Raw genomic sequence first — 20845 nt, 5'->3', positions numbered from 1 at the left:
ATCACTTCTAATTGTTTTCACCCTCAACTATGACCACCTCAGAAGACAGGTGTTCCTTATTATGCTGCCCCCAAGCAGGTGGGCCACCTGAACACATTCAGTCTCCACCTAAAGGGTAAATACATATATTCTTAACTGTGCTTAGCCACAGAGACTTAGAGGACTTATCAATTGCAGCAGTGAGCATTAATTATCCTCATTCATGCACTTATTAAATTATGTTAGAAAGCCATTTAAATTAATCCAGTCAGTCAAGGCTCATGATATTTTGCTTAAAGGTAAATGTTAATGTGAAATTGGATAGGTATTATGACCTAAAATGCACAAAATAACTTACACTTGAAGTAACTGACAGAAATTATACCAAAAATGTGATTATATTTATTTCTAGGTAGATGGTTTCAATTTATTTTTTCATAAAGCTCATTATTCTATTTTATAAAAAATATTTCTTGGAATTAGATAAAGTTTAAAGAAACCATATGTAATAGAATAAATAAAATAAAAATAATTTTTTATGATGCAGGACTGTATTCATCTCCTTTGTTCCTTACAAAGCTACCTACTGGTTAAATACCGCAAGTCAATTATTTGGATTCTTGCGCCTCAATGCTTTGATTGTTAAGATGGGTGTAATTATTTACATGGATAAAGCCAGGGGGCTTATATAGAACACCTTAAATAGATAAATGCTTCCATGTTTAGTCTCCGTATTTAAAAATAAGCCTCTTCTTTATCTTCCAAATCACTATAAAATTATACAAGCTATTTCAATAAATCTCATGAAATATATCCATTGTCTTTAATTCCTATATTATTCTTGAATTTAGTAATGTTGACTCATCTGATATAACTCACAACAACATTAGTTATTCTATGCATCTCTTTTTTCTCAACTATACACAAGTTCTTCATTTATACTACAGTAGAAGATAAAATTTCAATAATCTTCTAATTAATGCTGTGTATGTTTCAGAATGCCATGATTTTATTTATGTACTATTGGGAAACCATTTTTTAAAGTATTAGGTTGAAATAAATGTATCTATATTTAATGCATACACACACACACACACACAGAGAAAGAGACAGAGAGAGAGAGAGAGAGAGAGAGAGAGAATCTTTATAGAATTGTAAAGCACCCAAATGGTTTAATCAAACTTTTATAATTTATTGTAAACTCTAACATTCAGATATCCTTTGAGCCTCTTGAGTCCTTTTTGATAGTCACTGGCCTGTTTTTTCTCCTCAGAGGCTTTCCTTTCTCTTTTGTGTATACAGAAATGTAGGTTGAGGATCTTCAGTGAGTGTTCTCCAGACTACTCTGTTATATGGCTCTCAGATGGAATTTCTAAATGGGAGTCAGTGGCAAACATTAACAGATTGGTACAAAAGGTAGACGTATCTTTCTTTCTGCTTTCTTCTGGAAGCACCACCGACACAGGCAATTTCTCCTTTGTGTCTCTAACTTGCAATGCACAGGCCTGCTATGGTTTCAGGTTCCCATGGATGACTTTGTTTCCAAGGCTCTGCTAATTTATCTTCTCTTTTTGTTGCCAAACTAGAAGCCTCAGTGATTTCTAGTTGTCACTTGCATAATTGTTCTCAAGCTCTCTGCTTGGCTTAATAATTTTTCAGCTATTTCAAATATATAAAATGTTTTTTTCATTTTCCTGGTTGAAGCCTAAATTATGCCAGTTTTAGTACCTCAAATAGTTCTTGGAAGCAGATCTTCAGATGGGGTAGAGTGGGAACACAATGATTATTTACCTTCAGGCAGATAAAATCAGTATGGTACATACTTTGATATATATCCCAGAAACTCTACAATTCAAGGATGTGAACCAGCTTCCAGGGATACTCTTGGAAAATAATTTTTTTTTATTCTCAGTCTCCTCATGAATTTTTTGAGCTACATAGTTAGTATGAAAAAGATTACATTCCCACTTGGAATGGAATCACTATTTAACCCAGTTATCCCACTACTTGGTATATATCCAAAGGATTTAAAATCAGCATACTACAGTGTCATGGCCACATTAGTGTTTTTAGCAGTTCAATTCACAATAGCTAAGTCATGAAACCAATCTAGGTGCACTTCAACAGATGAATGGATAAAGAAAATGTGGTTTATATACACAACAGAATATTACTCATCCATAAAAAAGAATAACTTTATGACTTTTGATGGCAAATGGGTGGATCTGGTGACTATCATGCTATGGGAAATAAAATAATCCCCCAAAACCAAGGGCTGATGTTCTCTCTGATAAACAGATGCTAACACACAATAAGGTGGTGAGAAGAAAGAATAGAATTTCCATGGATTAGACAACGGGGGAATTAAGGGAAGAGAGAGGAGAATATGAAAGACAATAAATAGCATGAGTTCTATGTTGATACATGTATACACTACCAGTGAAACTCCACATCACATACAACAACAGAATGGGATCCTAATTAGAATATGTTATACTTGATATGGGTATTATATGTCAAAATTCACCATATTGTCATGTATATCTAAAAAGAACAAATAAAAATAAATTAATTAACTTAAAAAGCCATTACATTTCTAGGAGCTGCTGACATTCACTCATCGATCAGCATGAAATTAAGGTCTGGCCACCTTGGTTCAATTTAAAACAATTCTTTTTTTTAAATTTTTTTTATTAGTTGCTCAAAAAATTACAATGATCTTGACATATCATACATTTGATTCAAATCTTAATCTTATTTTTCAACGTGTACAGATTGCAGGATCACATTGGTTATACAGCCATGTTTATACATAGGGCCATACTACTGTCTATTGTATTGTGCTGCCCTTCTATCCCCCCTCCTCTTCCTTCCCCTCTTTCTACCCAATCTACTGTGACATGTTTCTCTCTCTTTTGTCTTCCCCCTCACACCATCTTATATGTAATTTTGCATAACAATGAGGGTCTCCTACCATCTTCCATGCAATTCCCCTTCTGTCTCCCATTCCCCATTCCCACACACCTCTTGTCCCTATTTAATGGTAATCTTATTTTCATGCTCTTCCTCTCTGCTCTGTTTTGTGTTGCCCCCCCTTATATCAAAGAAGACTTTATGCATTTGTTTTTTAGGGATTGTCTAGCTTCACTTAGTATAATCTGCTCTAATACCATCTATTTCCCTGCAAATGTCATGATTTTGTTGTTTTTTACTGCTGAGTAATATTCCATTGTGTATAAATGCCACATTTTTTAATCCATTCATCCATTGAAGGACATATGGGTTGGTTCCACAGTCTAGCTATTGTGAATTTTGCTGCTATGAACATTGATGTAGCTGTGTCCCTGTTGTATGCTCTTTTTAGGTCTTTTGGGTATAGTCCAAGAAGGGGATTAGCTGGGTCAAATGGTGGTTCCATTCCCAGCTTTCCAAGGAATCTCCATACTGCTTTCCAAATTGGCTGAACCAATTTGCAGTCCCACCAGAAATGTACAAGTGTACCTTTTTTCCCACATCCTCGCCAGCACTTGTTATTGTTTGACTTCATATTGGCTGCCATTCTTACTAGAGTGAGATGGTATCTTAGGGTGGTTTTGATTTGCATTTCTCTGACTGCTAGAGATGGTGAGCATTTTTTTGTGTATTTGTTGATTGATTGTATGTCCTCTGAGAAGTGTCTGTTCAGATCCTTGGCCCATTTGTTGATTGGGTTATTTGTTTTCTTGTTGCTTAATATGTTGAGTTCTTTGTATAGTTCCTGAAATACTTGTGTGGTTGTTGCCTCATTGGAGTTGTTTCACTGCCCAAAATATTCCTCCATATTTCTGCTGACTCTTTATAGCTGTGTGGTATAAAGGGGCAATAAACTGTGTTCAGTGTTTTTTCAAGATACCCAATCTAAAACAAGATTAGTTAAATTATTAAATCAAACTCTTGAAGAAGAATGTAAGGTTTGATATATCAAGCAGAGGATGTAACAATCATATGCATGTATCATAATGATGATATCTTGACCACAATATGATGGTTGCTATTGAGTGAGTTGAAAATCTTTAGAAAAATAACCTGTCCTCAAAATGTTGAAATATTGGCTGATCTGCAGGGTGAGATCAAGAGGACTTCTATTTGTAAAAAAACATCTATTATCTCTGGTGTCTCAGAGCAACACGACAAAATATTACAATGTGAGTCTAATTGTGTAGGTTGCAGAATTAGAAAATAAATTGAATGTACAACCTTAACACACATCCTATGTTAAAGTTCGAAATGAGTGAGAACTTGATGTTTCAGAAGAGATTATTTGAGTAGAATTAAATAGGAGCCGTAAACTTTTGATATCTTAGCCCCTGACCCCCAGTGGAAACAGATCTCTCCCTGCTATCTGTGGAAAGGACTCTTCTCTTGAATAATGATTTAGAAAGAACTTCACTTTAGGATTGCTGTCATTTAAAAGGATGCTAATTCTTTTAATTATTCCCCAATGAACCTCTTGCATTAAGTCTATAATTATAGTTGTATTCAGCAAGTCCTGAGGCAAGAACTGTAAGGTAATCTCTAGGAGGAGAAAGCATATAGTCAAGAACACTGAAGGTTAATCATAGTCATCAGAAACCTGGGAAACATTCAGGGGTATTTTTCCTGAGGTGTGTAAATTGAGAAGTAAAAATCACAGTATTGGATAGGGCCAAATTTATTCTAATGAGTACACTTCCCCAAGTTTCTATAATCTAGCTCATTTAGTTTATTTTCTCTTTAACTGAAAATCTGTTTCAATAATGAAGTACTTTCAGTAAAGTTCAGGTGTTTGGTTTTTCCTTGAATAATATGAAGGAAGAAATCCAATAAGAGAAATCTATTGGGAGATTCTGTTTACTAAATCATGGAGAAATGTATCCACTCATGAATGCACATGAAATAAGGGGACACTCTTGTTCTTGCCTATTTTGATAAGTACCTGTTCTCTGAATAATGAAGTTGATGTGAAAAAAATGTGGTTATTAAAATAGGGCCACTGATTAAAAAAAACCAGAATTTTAAACCAATAAAAACCAGATATAACATTTGTTGTATAAAGACAAAAAGGTGAGAAGTGCCACAGGAGACATGAAGGATGTATGGAAGTGCCTAATTGATTTTGAGCTCTTTAACAGCCAAATAGATGTGTAGCATGCTAGAGTATAACTGATGTGTATATTTGGGAGCATTATAGGTCTGACAGTGAGAAACCTGACTTGATTTTCTGCAATAATTCTCAGGTATTTAACATTCCCAATCATTATCCAGTTTCCACACTTATAGCCCCATAGTCAAAGAGAAAGCTAGGGAAGAGAAAAATAAAAATCCTCCCTTACTTCCTTCTAGAAGAAATCCTAAACAATTCTTTGTGTGTGTATATATATATATATACACACATACACACACAAATTGATACATATATATATATATATATTACATACACACACAAATTGATACATATATATATATATATATATATATATATATATATATTACATACACACACATATGTGTGTGTGTATAGATACATATATCTCAATTTTATGTATGCTAATTGGCATACATATTTTTTTCATATGTGTGTATGTGTGTGTGTGTGTGTGTGTGTGTGTGTTTGATTATTTCAGTGAGCTACAGGTGTCCCTGGGATTGGAGCTACACATAGCCCTGAAAGTTATTTTTTAATATTTTTTTGTTGTTTTAGGTGGACACAATACCTTTATTTTATTTTTATGTGGTGCTGAGGATTGAACCCACTGGTAGGCAAGTGCTCCACCCCTGAGCCACAACCCCAGTCCCTCCCTGACAGTTATTATAATTATTACTGGGAAAGGAAAATATTCAGAGTTCACAGAGATTAGGAAATTAAGCACTGGATTAATCATAATTTCTGGAGTCACAAATAAATAGTCCCCATGTTCCACTGGTTCCACTGATTGTACTGAACCTCATTTAGACAATTTGATAAACAGATAATTTGGTGTGAATTTGTTTATAGTGGGTGTGTGTTCCTACCTAGTAGCTGTTTCCCTAATTCCTCAACCAGTAGTTGGAATGGTCATACTCAGTATTTCACTTGGGGCCTAACTAAGAAGACAAAAATGGTTAGGGTATTAATTGAAGCAGAGTTATTATGTCTCTCTCATAAACAAGGGGCCATTGTGGAAATAACCTTTGTAATTTTTGCTTCTTAGTTTTGAAACTGGCTTTGCTGATTTAAAATCCTTAGTTCCCAAAGGCAAAATGCTTCCAATAGAAGACACAAGAATGGCCTCATAAAGTCAGAAGATAAAATCACCACCTGGCTGTATTTGTTTTCTTGCACCTCTGAATCAATAAGGAGAAAAGAAAAAAAAAGTTGTTCTTGTAGCTGAGGAGATAGATGCCCATAATTCCCTGTAGTGAAAATTATGTGGCTGTTACAAAAGAGGGATGCAGGAGACTATATCTAAATCCATTTATGTCTGTTTATAGTATATTGTTCAATAACAATGACAGTATAAGACTATAGGAACCCAATACTGGCAGAAAAATATGGCTTTAGTCATCTCAGGCATAAAACATAGAGTTCTCATGCCTCTCAAGAACTCTGATCAAACCTCAAGGGCAGGACTGGTCAGCAGGACTCCTTATTCCCAGGGATTGTGATCTGCGATGGATGTGAAGACCAATGGACCCTCTATAGTCTCTTCTGGAGAAGAGGTTAAGATTATTATTATTATTTTGAAAGCAGACACATGAGTGCATTAAATAGGAGAGAATAAGAGGAGTAGGAAAGAAAAATAAATGCAAAAAGAAAAAAACTGAAGGAGAATGTGTCCGTGTAATAATGTGAAATATTTATTCCCCTGTGTTTTAAATGTTTGAGATGGCTTCTGCTCCTCTGGTTGAACTCTGACATACAACATCCATATAAGAAGAGCACCTTAGATATTGAATACTGTCTGAACCTGTATCCCAATGCTGCTTTTCTAGTTTGAATGTAAGCTGGATTCCAGACAGCGTGATATCTATTTCTCCAAAAGGAACATAGTTGAGACATGGGAATAGCAGAGAAGATAAAACCCAGGAAACTTTCCATGGTGCTCTACAAAAGGCCAATGAAGGAGGAAATAATGCCAATTTCACTTTCCTTGTTTTCACATCAGTGGAGACATTGATTTTTGTGCCACTCTAGAACTGTGTTCTCTCCCATATTTTAAATTTTAATCAAGCTGCAATTAATTGGTAGCTCCAAGTGATATTGATCCAAGGCCTCTTCTCAGCGGACTTTTAGAAATTCATGGATGTGAGTGGACCACTTCCTTTGTATCTAAGGAAAAAAATACTTGCATGCAACATAAATGCTTTCTCAATAGTGTATTTGGGTGATGAATTTTAGATTTGAGAATACACATTAATTACAATATAAATGGCATAAATACTTTTTGTTTTTGACATCTTAATTTCTATGTCAGAATGTGTTTTGCACATCATATGTGCCCCTGATTGCCACCAACACATAGAATCTTGATTCCTCTTGAACTGGTGCATGTTTTGCTGCTGCCATTAACCATGGTCATCGGACTCCAATGTCTTCAGCCCTTCAACGTGAACTCACACCAGTGACTCTCCAAAGAATTGACAGGCCTTCATCCTCAGATTGGGGCTCCATCACTGATCCCTCTTGTTCTGAGACTTCTGGCTTCTTGGACTGGTTTCTGTGGCTGACTAGCAAATCTTCATTGGGGGCCTATCCCAACCTCTAATCATATAAGCCAACCTAATAAATTCCCTATAAAAATTATATATCTATATATGTGTGTGTGTGTGTGTGTGTGTGTGTGTGCGCGCGCGTGCGTGTGTGTACACGTATATAAATTCTATTCATTCTGTTCCTCTACAGAATACTAATACAGCACCTTATACACATTTTTTGAGAAAAAAATTTAGGGAACTAAAGAAAAATGGAAAAATGTAGGATTTTATATATGTTTGCCCTTCAGATAAATTCCTTTTTTGCCTCTGAGGAATTGTGTACTCCACAGTGGCGACCACTGCTCTGAAACTGGGTCACAGAAAAGATAATTATAGAATAATCTAGTTGGGCACTTAGAATGTTCTTACTAGTGGCAGCAAAGTGTTCAGGGTGTTACAACTAGAAAATGTCCCATAGGCATGGGAGGTGGGTCTTCTTGAATGAAAGTAGAGAGACATTCTAAGACAAACAGATGTGAGACAAATAGGAAGGAAGATATGTAAGCTGTTCAGTTTGATGGACCATGGCATGAAGGGACAATGTTGCAAGAATCAAAGTAATAGATAAGCAGAGTCAAGAAGTGACTATTCACTGAGACCTGAGAAATTTGAAATCTTACCCTGTTCATGGTGGAAAACATTCAAACATCATAGAAAAGAAGGTGTGTGGTCAAATAGCATTTTTGTTAATCATTTAGAATATGGGTTTATTTCTAACCATGTATAGAAATCTAAATCAGAAACTACTATAGCCAAGGATGATGCCTGCTCAAATTAGGACTGGAGAATCATTTAATAAAAAAAAATGAGTATGAAGTATAATAAAATGGCAGAAAAAAGGAATATTTAAAATTTCTATCTCTGCTTATTACATGGCAGTGCCAAGAAGTAAAATTGCTTTTGAATAAGTTTGATCAGGGAGGAGGATATAGGAAAGAAAGAAATTTTGAACCTTCTGACATTGTGGCTTCTGTTAGAATCCAAGGGGATATTATCAATGAGCTTTGGTGTTTGAAACTATACAAATAAAAAGCTCAGAAGCTGGACATATGTATTTGGTAATTCTTCATATATAAAAATCAGTTGAGGCCATAAATACAGATGCAAATCACTCAAGAAGAGTGTACTGATATTGAAGAGGGACAAGGAAGTAGATAGAACAGGAATGGTCAGAGAGATGAGGGGAATCAAGAAATGTGTCATGTTATGAAAGCCAATTTATCAAAGTTGAAAGCAACATTTTTCTTGATACTGCTTTCAACTTTGATAAATTCTACAGATAGCTAACATTATATGATTGTGGGAATGGTGAGATATGGAGAAAAATATTATTGGTGGTCTTAGAAAAAGAGACTCAGCAGTGAGTTAAGAAGAAAATAAGTCTATATGAATGAACCTCAAGAAATGAATGTGGGAAAATGAAAAGATAAATCAGATGACATATAGGCAGTCTAGTTGATTAAAGAAGATTAAAAAGTATAATAAATAACAGAGCAAATATTTAGGAAAAATAAGAAATAAGCTCAAGCGTAAACTGAATGGTTTCACTGGAGAGAGAGAGAGAGAGAGAGAGAGAGAGAGAGAGAGAGAGAGAGAGAGAGAGAGAGAGGAAGGAAAGAAGGAAGGGAGGAAAAAGAATGGAAATGTTCCCACATCTTCTGAAATGCAAAGACAAGAGGGACTTTGACTTTTGGACAAGTTTTTATGAGTCTCTCCAGCTCAATGTTTCTTTCCTGTCATGCATCTCAGCATGTGCAGTTATCCATGAGATGCATTTCTGTGTTGATTCCATGAAACATGGGTTTAGATAATGAGGGCATAGGAAACCAGTGCAAAGAAACTTGAAGGTATATGTTCTGTTTTCCAATAGGAATGAAATTATCTTGCCTCTTACTCAGGTACATAAAAATAAAATGCACTTTCTAAACTGTTGAATAAACAGAGGTGGCAATATAACAGATAATTAATGAATCTATTAACGCAAATGAAAATGAGAAATATAAATAAAATACTATATTTATAATATATTTCTTTTCCAAATATTATGAAAGTAATTAAAGTAGAATCACCCTAATGATATATTTCCGACCTACAAAGATATCCTATAGAACTTAAACATTCTGATGTATGCAGTATAGATCCCAGTAATTCTTATATTTATCTGGCATTCACATATTTGAAAAATAAGTATACAAAGCATGATAAGTTTTAAGTCTTATCTATTGTTGTTTTTAAATATCATTTGAATAAACTAACCCTTAATTATTTAGCTTATAATTCAATTAATTTAAGTTTACTCTTATGTAACTTGAATGTGATGCATACATCATTTTCTTCAAAATATCAGAAGCAGTATTCCAAGTTCTTGAGATGAAAAATATTTTTGTCAGATTTTTGAGTCTCACTTTCTCATATGAACTGATCATCAATAAATGGGAGCAAACATTGAAAGTTTGTTTTCAAAGGAAAAACTTTCACACTGAAAGAGACCAGAATGAAAGGTAAAAGAAGCAATTTATTTTAATGCCTTATTAGATAGTAAAAGTAGTCACTTTACTCTTTGATTTCTGAACACTTTGATGTGCCTTATGGAAGAGACAACTTTATATTGCTGGTAACTGGTTAAAAATATATCCTAAGGAGACCTTAAGCAACTTAGTGAGACACTGCCTCAAAAATGAAACATAAAAACAGCTGGGGATGGGGGATGGATGGAGCTCATTGGTTAACTGCCCCTGGAATCAACCCCTTGTACCAAAAAATGAAAATAAAAGAGAATAAGTGAAAATTTAGTTAATGTAATCTTTCTCTACTAGTGTCATGTAAAAATGATCAATAACTATCAATATATTCATCAAGCTGTGTTGGTATTGATCCAATGAATCCCATTCACATCAATTCATTGATCCCCTTTATCTTGTAAATACCCTGGCTGGAATTAATATAAAATGAAATGTATGGATGATATATAACATAATTAGATGGTGATTCTGAAAGAATCATGCACATCAGAGAAACCAATTTCAAATCTACATCAATTATTCTATATAAATAAATCTCTGGCCAACATAAGATATAATAACACTAGAAACCTGTCTAGTCAGCAGGTTTCTTGTATGGTGCCACACACAAGAATAGGACTTCATAGGAATTTTTGCTGCTGTCCAGACTATGTACAGCTTCTGTTCTACACAATTGCTTTATACCCCATCACAGAAAACACCACATTTCATTGCAGAGGGAAAGTGAAGAACTGACATCCATAAGCTGACCACTTGATTTCCTGCCAAATTTACTGTAAAGAACATCTTTGGTAATAAATAGCTTCAGTTGAGCATGTAAATGAACACATATATTGTTACTCACTGGTGCTATATTAACCTTTCTTGATATAGTTCTACCCATCCTTCATCTTGCTTCTCTTGGCATCTTTAAGTCTACTAGACATTGACAAACAAGAAGGAATAGTGAGATGAACCGGATCTTGGATATCAACCATCACTACTCTTTCTAGGTTAAGATAATCATCTACAGTCATTTATAAATATGTTTTGGTCAAATCAAGTAAAAAGAACATGCTTCACAGGATAGCAGATAACAGCACTATAAGCTTCTTTTGGAAAATTATGTGCTCCAATGTTGATATATTACTTTATTGACTTAATTTGTTGTTGTTTTCTGTCTACCCTGGAAACATCCTTTGCCTTGTTTTGGAATAGTGGGGGTAACAGCTGTAGTCCCCATATCCTATAATATCTAATAATATGGTTTTTTATTGAATTTGAACAATAGAAGACATTAATAGAAAATCAGAAAGCAATGGAAAATAGGACTCTGGGATTATATAATATTCTTTCCTTCTATTTACTGACACACCTGCCAGTGCTGCATTCTCTCACAGTTGCATTTCAGATTTAATACTATCTTTTCCATAATGCCACCTCTCCAATGGGCTGTTTTAACTACAATCCTTCCTTTGACACCTCAGATCTACCGCTCCTAAAGGCTCCTTGCAATTATGTCTCACTGTTCCTTGTTGATGTACTTGTTCCTGACCACACCTTTTAAAATATTTACCATACCATCCAGGTGTGGTGATGCATGCCTTTAATCCCAGCCATTCTGGAAGATAAGGCAGGAGAATCATGAGTTCAAACCCAGCCTCAGCAATATAGTGAAGGACTAAGCAACTTAGCAAGACCCTGTCTGAAAAGAAAAAGTAAAATACATACTGGGGATTTGGCTCAGTATCCCTGGGTTCAATCTCTGGTACCCCCCACTAAAAATATATATATTTACACACACACACACACACACACACACACACACACACACATATAAAACTAAATTACATATAACTAAATTTTATATGTAAAATTTAGTTATATATATATATATATATATATATATATATATATATATATATATATAACTAAATTATATTTGCTACCTTATTATATTTTCTGAGGTAATTCTTTCAGATATACATTCTGTTTTATGCTGATACCCTGTCAACATTTATTACTTCTAGTTTATAGTAGGAGGTCATCTCAAAACATGTGTATTGCACTGTAATATCTAATTGAAAGACTTAGTTGAAAAACTATTTGATAATCCAAATATTTGCATTATGTTTCAAACATTCCTTTAATCCTATATTATAATATTGTTATCATTTGGTGGCTATGATATTAACAAAAGAAATAAATAATTACTATATAATATGGTCAAATGCATATCACTTATCATTTTTAATTATTATGTGGTATTTTCCCCTCAGTTATAAGAACAGTTTTCCTTATATGGAAGTAGTGCACATATGGCAATGCTAATAAATGAGCAATTGCAGTATACTAAACCAATAGGAATACATTTACTTGCTCCCAAACATGTGTTCTGTTTTATGTGTAAGATTCTGATAAATCATTCCTGAGGAGATATCATTTACATAATTATAGTACAACATAATTCACTAGGAAATCTTTGTTTAGCATGCAGTTTTGGAAACGAGGCTTTAGAATATTACTATAAATTTTGGCAGTACTCCTGGCCAAATTTTAAGTAACATAATAGAGAAGCAGAATTATGATATAAAATAGTAACAATGGCCCTAGAAATATTGAAGAATCTAGTACTCATACTAAAATGAAGAATGGGAATGAGAAATAAGAGAAAAAAGAATAAAATGCATTGTTAATATTTTAAAAAGAACTGACAAGGCACCTACATTCCTTGACTCATTAATTCATTACAACAGATTTAGGCATTAAAATTATGCTTAGACTATGAAGATACTGAGGGACAGAGAACAATGGGAAGATGAAAAAACTTTAGTATTAAGGGGATAGGTTATTTGGTCATGTAGATTTATTAACAGCCTACAAATATTAAAGCCATAATTTATCATTTATTACAGATCACAGCTGTAATTAACCTTGTCACTTTTATTGGTTTCAAATTCAGTTATTCTATGGTATATCTCATTTGTATTCTTAAGCTACTTTTTGCTGATTTCCCGAATGGATTGCAATATGACACACCCTCTATTGACCCTAATAAATTTTTGCTGTTCATTCACCCTACTTACATTATTATTTCCTTGCTCAGCTAATGTAAATGGCATAATTCATAATTTGTAATTATAATCACTCCCAAGCTTATGTCTTCAATTTTTCTTAAAACATGTTTCTTTCTAAAGTTAATCCTTCCTTTCTCCTCTGTTTACTCATCTGACAATAATAATAATAAACAAATAATCATTGAACTAAAATAAAAATGATTACTTTTTAACATTGCCTGAGTTTATAACTCTACCTATGAAGTCAGTGTGCCTGTAGGAAATATACCAACAGCTGGATAATTTCACATCAAGTTCATGACCTCCAAACTTAACTGGCTCATGGTTCTAGCTGCTAGTCTATGTTTCTCATTAATATTCTCACTCTCTTCTAATCTCATTTCCGAATCTTCCTCAATCTTCCTATATACTTCCATCAAAGTCATATCTTCTTTCATTGGGAATATAAAGTGATTTTTACTATCTTACAAAAGTTTCTTTTAAACACATACACATTTTAAAAGTTTCCTTTAAACACATTAATATTTTGTATGTAAACATTAATATTTTGCATGTAAAAATGTGCTTCTTTTCAGAAACAATTTCGGAAGCAAATTATATTATGCTTTTTCAGTGCATCTAAACATGTCTTACCTGCCCAAACAGAACTCCTAAAATAGCTTAATACTCCAATATACATCATTTATGTTTTAAAAATTGGTTTTTACCAATACATAAAAATTACACATTTTTATGAGGTACCATGTGATGTTTCAATACTTGAATACATTATGCAATATTTAAATCCAGGCAAACATATCTGCTTCCACAAAAAGTAATCATTTCTTTATGGTTAAAACATTCAAAATACTTTCTTTTTGGAAATATGCAGTACTTTATCATTAATGATGATCACCCTACTGTGAAGTAGCACACCAGAAATTTTTAATAACCCCTTGAATTGTAATTGCATGCAGTAGAATATACCCTTTTTCATTGCACAACTTGATATATTTAGACAACTTATATGCTTTTGTAATCCTTATCACACTGAAGGAACAGAGTATTTTTATTACCCATGGGTTTTCCCACACTCTTTGCTACTCAGTCCCCCTCAATTTTGGCCCTAGATATCACTGGTGTGTGCTTTGTCACTATAAATGAATTTTGCATGCTCTTGAATCCTCTCCACCAAAAATAAAATTGGAAACATTCAGTTTGTAGTCTTCTTATGTATAGATTTTTTTAGATTATTTTTAAACTCCATTTGTGTCTATATGTGTATCAGTGGTTGATGTCATTTTAGTATGTACTTACTATGTTACATTATATCAATATTCCACTTTTTTATGCATTTATATGTTGGTGGGCATATGAATTGAATCTACTTCTTGGCTGTTATAAATATGGTTTCTACAGGCCTTCTTGTACATACAGCTCTCTATGGTTATATTTTTTGTTTCTTAGGAAGTTATCAAGCAGAGGAAATCTGGGGTTCCATAATAAGTATATTTGAGACTCTGCAAGAAAATGTAAAACTATTTTCAAAGGTGTATATAATCATTACAGACCTCATTGAATGATTCTCAGGTACACTTTGTAGATCTCATTGAAATAAGTGTTCTTAAACATGTTTTGTTACATTGAACTTAAGTATTTCATTGTTCAAGTAATTATCAATGATTATTTTATTTTATTTTATTTTATTTTATTTTATTGGTTGTTCAAAACCCTACAAAGCTCTTGACATATCATATTTCATACATTAGCATACATTAGCTTCAAGTGAGTTATGAACTCCCTTTTTTACCCCAAGTAAAGATTGCAGAATCACATGGGTTACACATCCACATTTTTTACATAATACCATAATAGTAACTGTTGTATTCTGCTACCTTTCCTATCCTCTACTATCCCCCCTCCCCTCCCCTCCCATCTTCTCTCTCTACCCCTTCTACTGTAATTCATTTCTCACCTTGTTTATTTTCCCATTCCACTTACAACTTATCAATGATTATTTTAAATTCATATATAAGGATTCTAGCTGCTTTGATAACACATTAAAATTTCATGTCACCAGTTTTTAAAATTTTAACCAATTAATTATTCTAATTGCATTGTAATTTCAATTTGCATTTTCTGACAGAATATGAATGTTGGTGAGTTCTTCATATATTTAGTAGTCAAACATTTGTATTTTTAAAGTTTCTGTCCAAAGTTTTATTCATCTTTTAAGGATGAGTATCTTTATAAGAATTTCCATATAGATAAATACAAGGCCTTTTAAAAATATGGATACTTTTGGTCCATATTTTGTTCTACCTTTTTCCTAAAAGTTATTTTCTGAAAAATAAACATTTAAAATTCTAATGAAATCTAATTTGCCTATTATTTCTTTTGTTTCTCATGATCCATTTTTATTCTAAGAAATCTTCACCTACCCCAAATTTTCAAACACGTTTTCCCTGTAACGTTTTCTTCTAAAATGCTTGTGAGTTTAGCTTTTTTTGGTTATTTTAAGCCTGTGATTGAGCTAACGTTATTTTTAGGTAGGATGTGAGGTGAGGATCAAAGTTCACTTTTTTTCATGAATATCCATTTTACCAATTATTTACTGTAAAGCACTCTTTCTTCATATTGTGTCCTGGTGCTGTTTTCAGTTTGATTAAAAATGTATGCCTGACTCTATTTCTGTACTATTGTCTTCCATTGATCTACATCTCTAATCTAACACAGCTACCACCTTCACTTGATTAATATATCATTACAATATGTTTTCAAATCCATTAATTAAAGGTAGTTTTAAATAGTTTTAAGTGCTTTGCATGAGTCATCATATTAATTTTCATAAAACTGCCTGCTAGAAACTTTTAATCCATCTGTTGATTTTGGCACAATTAAAATTTTAACAATGCAGAGGTTTTATTCCATAATTTCAATATATTTGTCCCCTTATTTATACCACATTAAATGATTCTCAGGTACACTTTATAGATCTCATTAAAGTAAGTGTTCTTGAACATGTTTTGTTACATTGAACTTAAGTATTTCATTGTTCAAGGAAATATCAATCTGACCTCTGAATAAGTAAATTGTTTAATATGATCTGTGAATAAGTAAATATTTTTTTTTCATTTTTTTATTCCTTAATTCTTTTGCCTTATTTTCTCTGGCTATACTTTCTAGATAATAAGAACAGCAGTAAGAGCAGATAATCTTGCTTTTTTGTGAATGTTATGGATGATATACTCAGACTGTCAGCATTAAGAATAATGATGCGAATAGATTATTTTTTTCATAAATTTGTTTGTCAGATGGAGGGTGATTTCTTCCATTTTTAATTTCTTCAGGGTTTTGGTGTGTGTGTGTGTGTGTGTGTGTGTGTGTGTGTTTATGTGCACATGTGTGTGTGTCTGAACATGACCATGTGATGGATTTCTTCACATGCTTTTTCTTCATCTATTTAGATAATTGTGGTTTAGATATGATTTGTCCCCATAAGTCCATGTGTGAGATAATAAAATAAAGTTCAGAGATGAAAGAATTGGGTTGTGAGATTCTTAATTAGGGTGTTAATCCATCTAAGTGGTTTAAGTGGGTTGTAATTGTAAGCAGGTGGTGTAGCTACAGCTGATAAGTTGTTGGGGGCATGCATTTGGGGTTTATATTTTGTTCCTTGTGATCTGAGCTTAGACTCTCACTTTCTCTGCTTCCTTGTTGCCATATCCTGAGTTGCTTTCCTCTGTCCTTCGCCCTTGATATTCTGCCTCAATTGGGCCCAAAGTTATGGAGTCCACCATCTATGGACTGAAACCCCTGAACCATGAGCCCTAAATAAACTCTCCCTCTGCTGAAATTATTATTGTTATGTTTATTGTTTTTTTGTTTGTTTTTGCCACAGTGGTAGAAAAGCTGACTGAAACAATTATGAGATCTATTTTAATTGTTCTGAATAATTGGTGACAACTTTGGCTTGAATGTTAAATCAGACTTGCATAACTTCAAACATCGAACATCCTACAATATTTTTTTTTGAGACAGATTCTTGCTGAGATGCTTAGACCCTCCCCCAGTTGCTGAGGCTGGCCTTTTTTGATTCTCCTGCCTCAGCACTTGAGTCACTGGGATTATAGGCACATGCCACTGTGCCCACCTGACACTATTCCTGCATATTTTTGCCAAGTCCACTTGATTGTGATGTTTTAGCATTCTAATGCTTTGATCTATTTAATTGGCTATTAATTTGTTAAGATTTGTGTTCATATTAATGGAGGATATTGTTGTTCTTCCAAGCCCAGCCAAAAGTTAATTGTTAAATAGTTCTAGGACAACACAGATTTTATGGCTAATTTTTATAAATAAAATTTACACATTCATATAAAAGTAATAAAAAATTATACAAAATATATGTACATATATGTAATTTTAACTCTTTATTTTAACCTATGTGTGTCCTTATATTTAAACTTGTTTCTTTTTGAGAACTATAATTACACAATATTTTTTCACTCAGTTTTGTAATTTTGGCTTTTTACTTATAATTTAGAACATTTAAATTAATGTTGTGTTTAAGTAATCAACTTACTATCTTTTTTAGCTAGTCTATCTATCCCTTGATTATGTTTTCTTGAGAAAGTAAGGATTAATTTTATATCTAACTCTTGAAGGTTCTAACTCTTTCTGATTTCTTAGTAAATCATTCATGTTTTTCATGTAGCCAAATACACTATCATAAAAATATTGGCAGATTATTCTTTTGAAAAATTTAAAAGGACCCTTACTTCTGTGTCTGCTTCTTTTTGTTAAGGTATAATTTATACATAAAATGATAAACATATGTACTGTATATATCCTGGTAAGATTGATTCAGTATTCAAATATCTTTTAATATTTTCAATATTGTATGTTTATATATTTCTCATTTTAAAAAATTGTTTTACTGCTTTTCCCCCTGAAGTCTGTTCTCTGGTGCATTTGACAAGATATTTTATTTTTTCTATCAGTGTTTTCTAAATTTAGTTATTTGAGTATGTTATTGAAGGTCAATTCATGAAATGCATAGCCTTGAACACATATTATTCAAAATAATATCCAAAGTGCAAAATCCTTGAAAATCTTCCAACTTAAAGCATATGAATTTAGAAATCAAAATATTCTCTAGAAATTCACTAGCACTTATTTCACCTGCAAGAACTACTTTCAAAGAATGTTTCAGGCAGAAAACATATGAAATCCTAAATGAATAAATAGAGCAACAGTGTGAATTCTTTGTCAATAACTTCCATTCTCATTTCCATAAGATGAAGATGATGCTTTTTTAAATATTCTACTGTGACAAGGACAGACTTATAATACTCATTGTAATAGTGGTAGCAGTTGTGAGTGGCACTTGTATATTACATACAATGACCTAAATACCTTTTAAGCTTTTACAATATAATGTTAGATTATCATAAATATTATTTTCTTTCATTTTTACAATCTAAATGTTTCATTACTTTGACAATTCTGTTAAATAGCTTACTTGTAAAACTGTTGATTATTAGCAATATTTAACCAAATTTAAAGCTGTTGTAAAACATGCCTCAAACTTATTTCAGAGTACTATTAATTTACTTAAATATTCCAAAGAAAGATAAAATTAGAGTAAGAACATATATCCCCCTTTTATCAGTAAGTTATCTTTGCCATGATGCTTAATAAGAACTTTAGAGATTTTTTTTGCAAAATTATATTTCTGTCAACAATTGTCATTCAGTTCACAATTCCATGTCAGTCTTGAGTAATATAGTCCTCGACAATTTTCTGACAAAATTCTGTCAGTCTGCCAAGCTGATTTCTACTGCTTCCCTTCAACCTTATTAATTATTTATCATTTTCACCAGACCAAAGATATTCTTCTTTGTTTCAGTCAACTTTAGCCCTGAGGTGCCCAAGTATAATAAGGCTATACTTTTTCTCTGACCTCATCTATTTATTTTCTTCCATGTGTTTGAGACAAAATATCTCTCTGTTTTACTTGATGGAGCTAAGGTTCATTCTAATTATTAAGATTTTCAAAGAGAATTTTAGCCCTTGACATCATACAATATGTATGTTGTAGCATTCTGCATATAAAACAAACTTGTCTGTTTTAAATGGATACAGAGAAGTAGGTTAGCTATAATTTCAACATAACTTTCATGTATGCAATTTTAAAGATCAGATAACAACTTAAATGTAAACTGTTACAGAAAGATGTGATATACCCAGCTACTGACTCACATTTTTTCATTGTATGTATGTATGTATGTGTGTGTGTGTGTGTATATACATGTATATATAAATACATATATATATAAATACATATATATATATATATATATATATATATGTGTGTGTGTGTGTGTGTGTGTGTGTGTATGTGTGTGTGTGTGTGAGTGTGTATTTGCATATTCAATTATGATAGTGCTTTTTTGTTGTTGCCATTACCATTATGACTTTGGTCTCTGGTTTGTTAACTTATTGCTCTTCTACATGAGATGATCAAACCAAGATAGGAAATATTCAGTGAATGTTAATGGCATTATAGAAGTTTTCCTTTTCTTTGCTATATATATGTAGCTTTAGCAATCTTCCTAAGAGTTATATATACATATTTGGGATTATACCACAAAGATACAATTTCTGTTCTTAATCTTCCTATTTCTGAGTTGGTATTGTCATAAGGATTTAATGGCTCTAAATTTTCCAAGTAGGAGAAAGAACTCATTTATACAGACTTTCTCATACTGTAGATATCTAATTGCTTTATAAGAGGCTCCAGCAGCTTAATGATCTTGAAGGCAAACTTGAAACCTATTAAATTTTAGCAATCCATTAGTCTTTTTCTTGAGAGAGAAGTTAGTTTAATGGATAGAAAGAATATATTTTCCAAAATGTATTTTCAAAATTTGCTGTGTTCTGTCATTAATGGTGCAAGAAAAAATTGATTCTTGCAGTCTCAGCAGCATCCTTCTCTGTCCCCAACATTTAGAAAAACAGACATGTATGTGCATGTACAGGCACACATATACACACATACCAAGTTCTGTAAACATCTGAATCCCAGAAATATATGTTTTGTGTTTTCAACAAATAATTAATGTCAATGTCACTACTTTCTCCCTGGTTATTTATTCCCAATAATCTCAATAGCAGATTATTGGGAATAAATAACCAATTAAAAACAGAAGGAAGATAAGGAGAAAGAGACAGAAGAAGAGGAGGGAGAGAAGGAGAAGGAAAAGAAGAGAAGTACCTTTTGTGTGTGTGTGTGTGTGTGTGTGTGTGTGTGTGTGTGTGTGTGGTGCTGGGGATAGAATCCAGGGCTTAGTGCATATGAGGCAAGTGCTATACCAACTGAGCTATATCCCCAGCCCTAGAAGTACCATTATTGATGCAATCTTATTAAGAATGATAGATGTGCTTGGTAGTTTTTACATTTACTTCTGTTTTTTCAATACTCATTCCATTCCCTCCTAAACATTATAAAATAAAGGGTTCTCTGGCGATTCCCAAGTTTGACATATCCCATGT

This window comes from Callospermophilus lateralis, chromosome 11 (genome assembly GCF_048772815.1).
Source record: "Callospermophilus lateralis isolate mCalLat2 chromosome 11, mCalLat2.hap1, whole genome shotgun sequence".
NCBI classification, from domain to species: Eukaryota; Metazoa; Chordata; class Mammalia; order Rodentia; family Sciuridae; genus Callospermophilus; species Callospermophilus lateralis.
Note: the sequence above shows the minus strand (reverse complement) of the source record.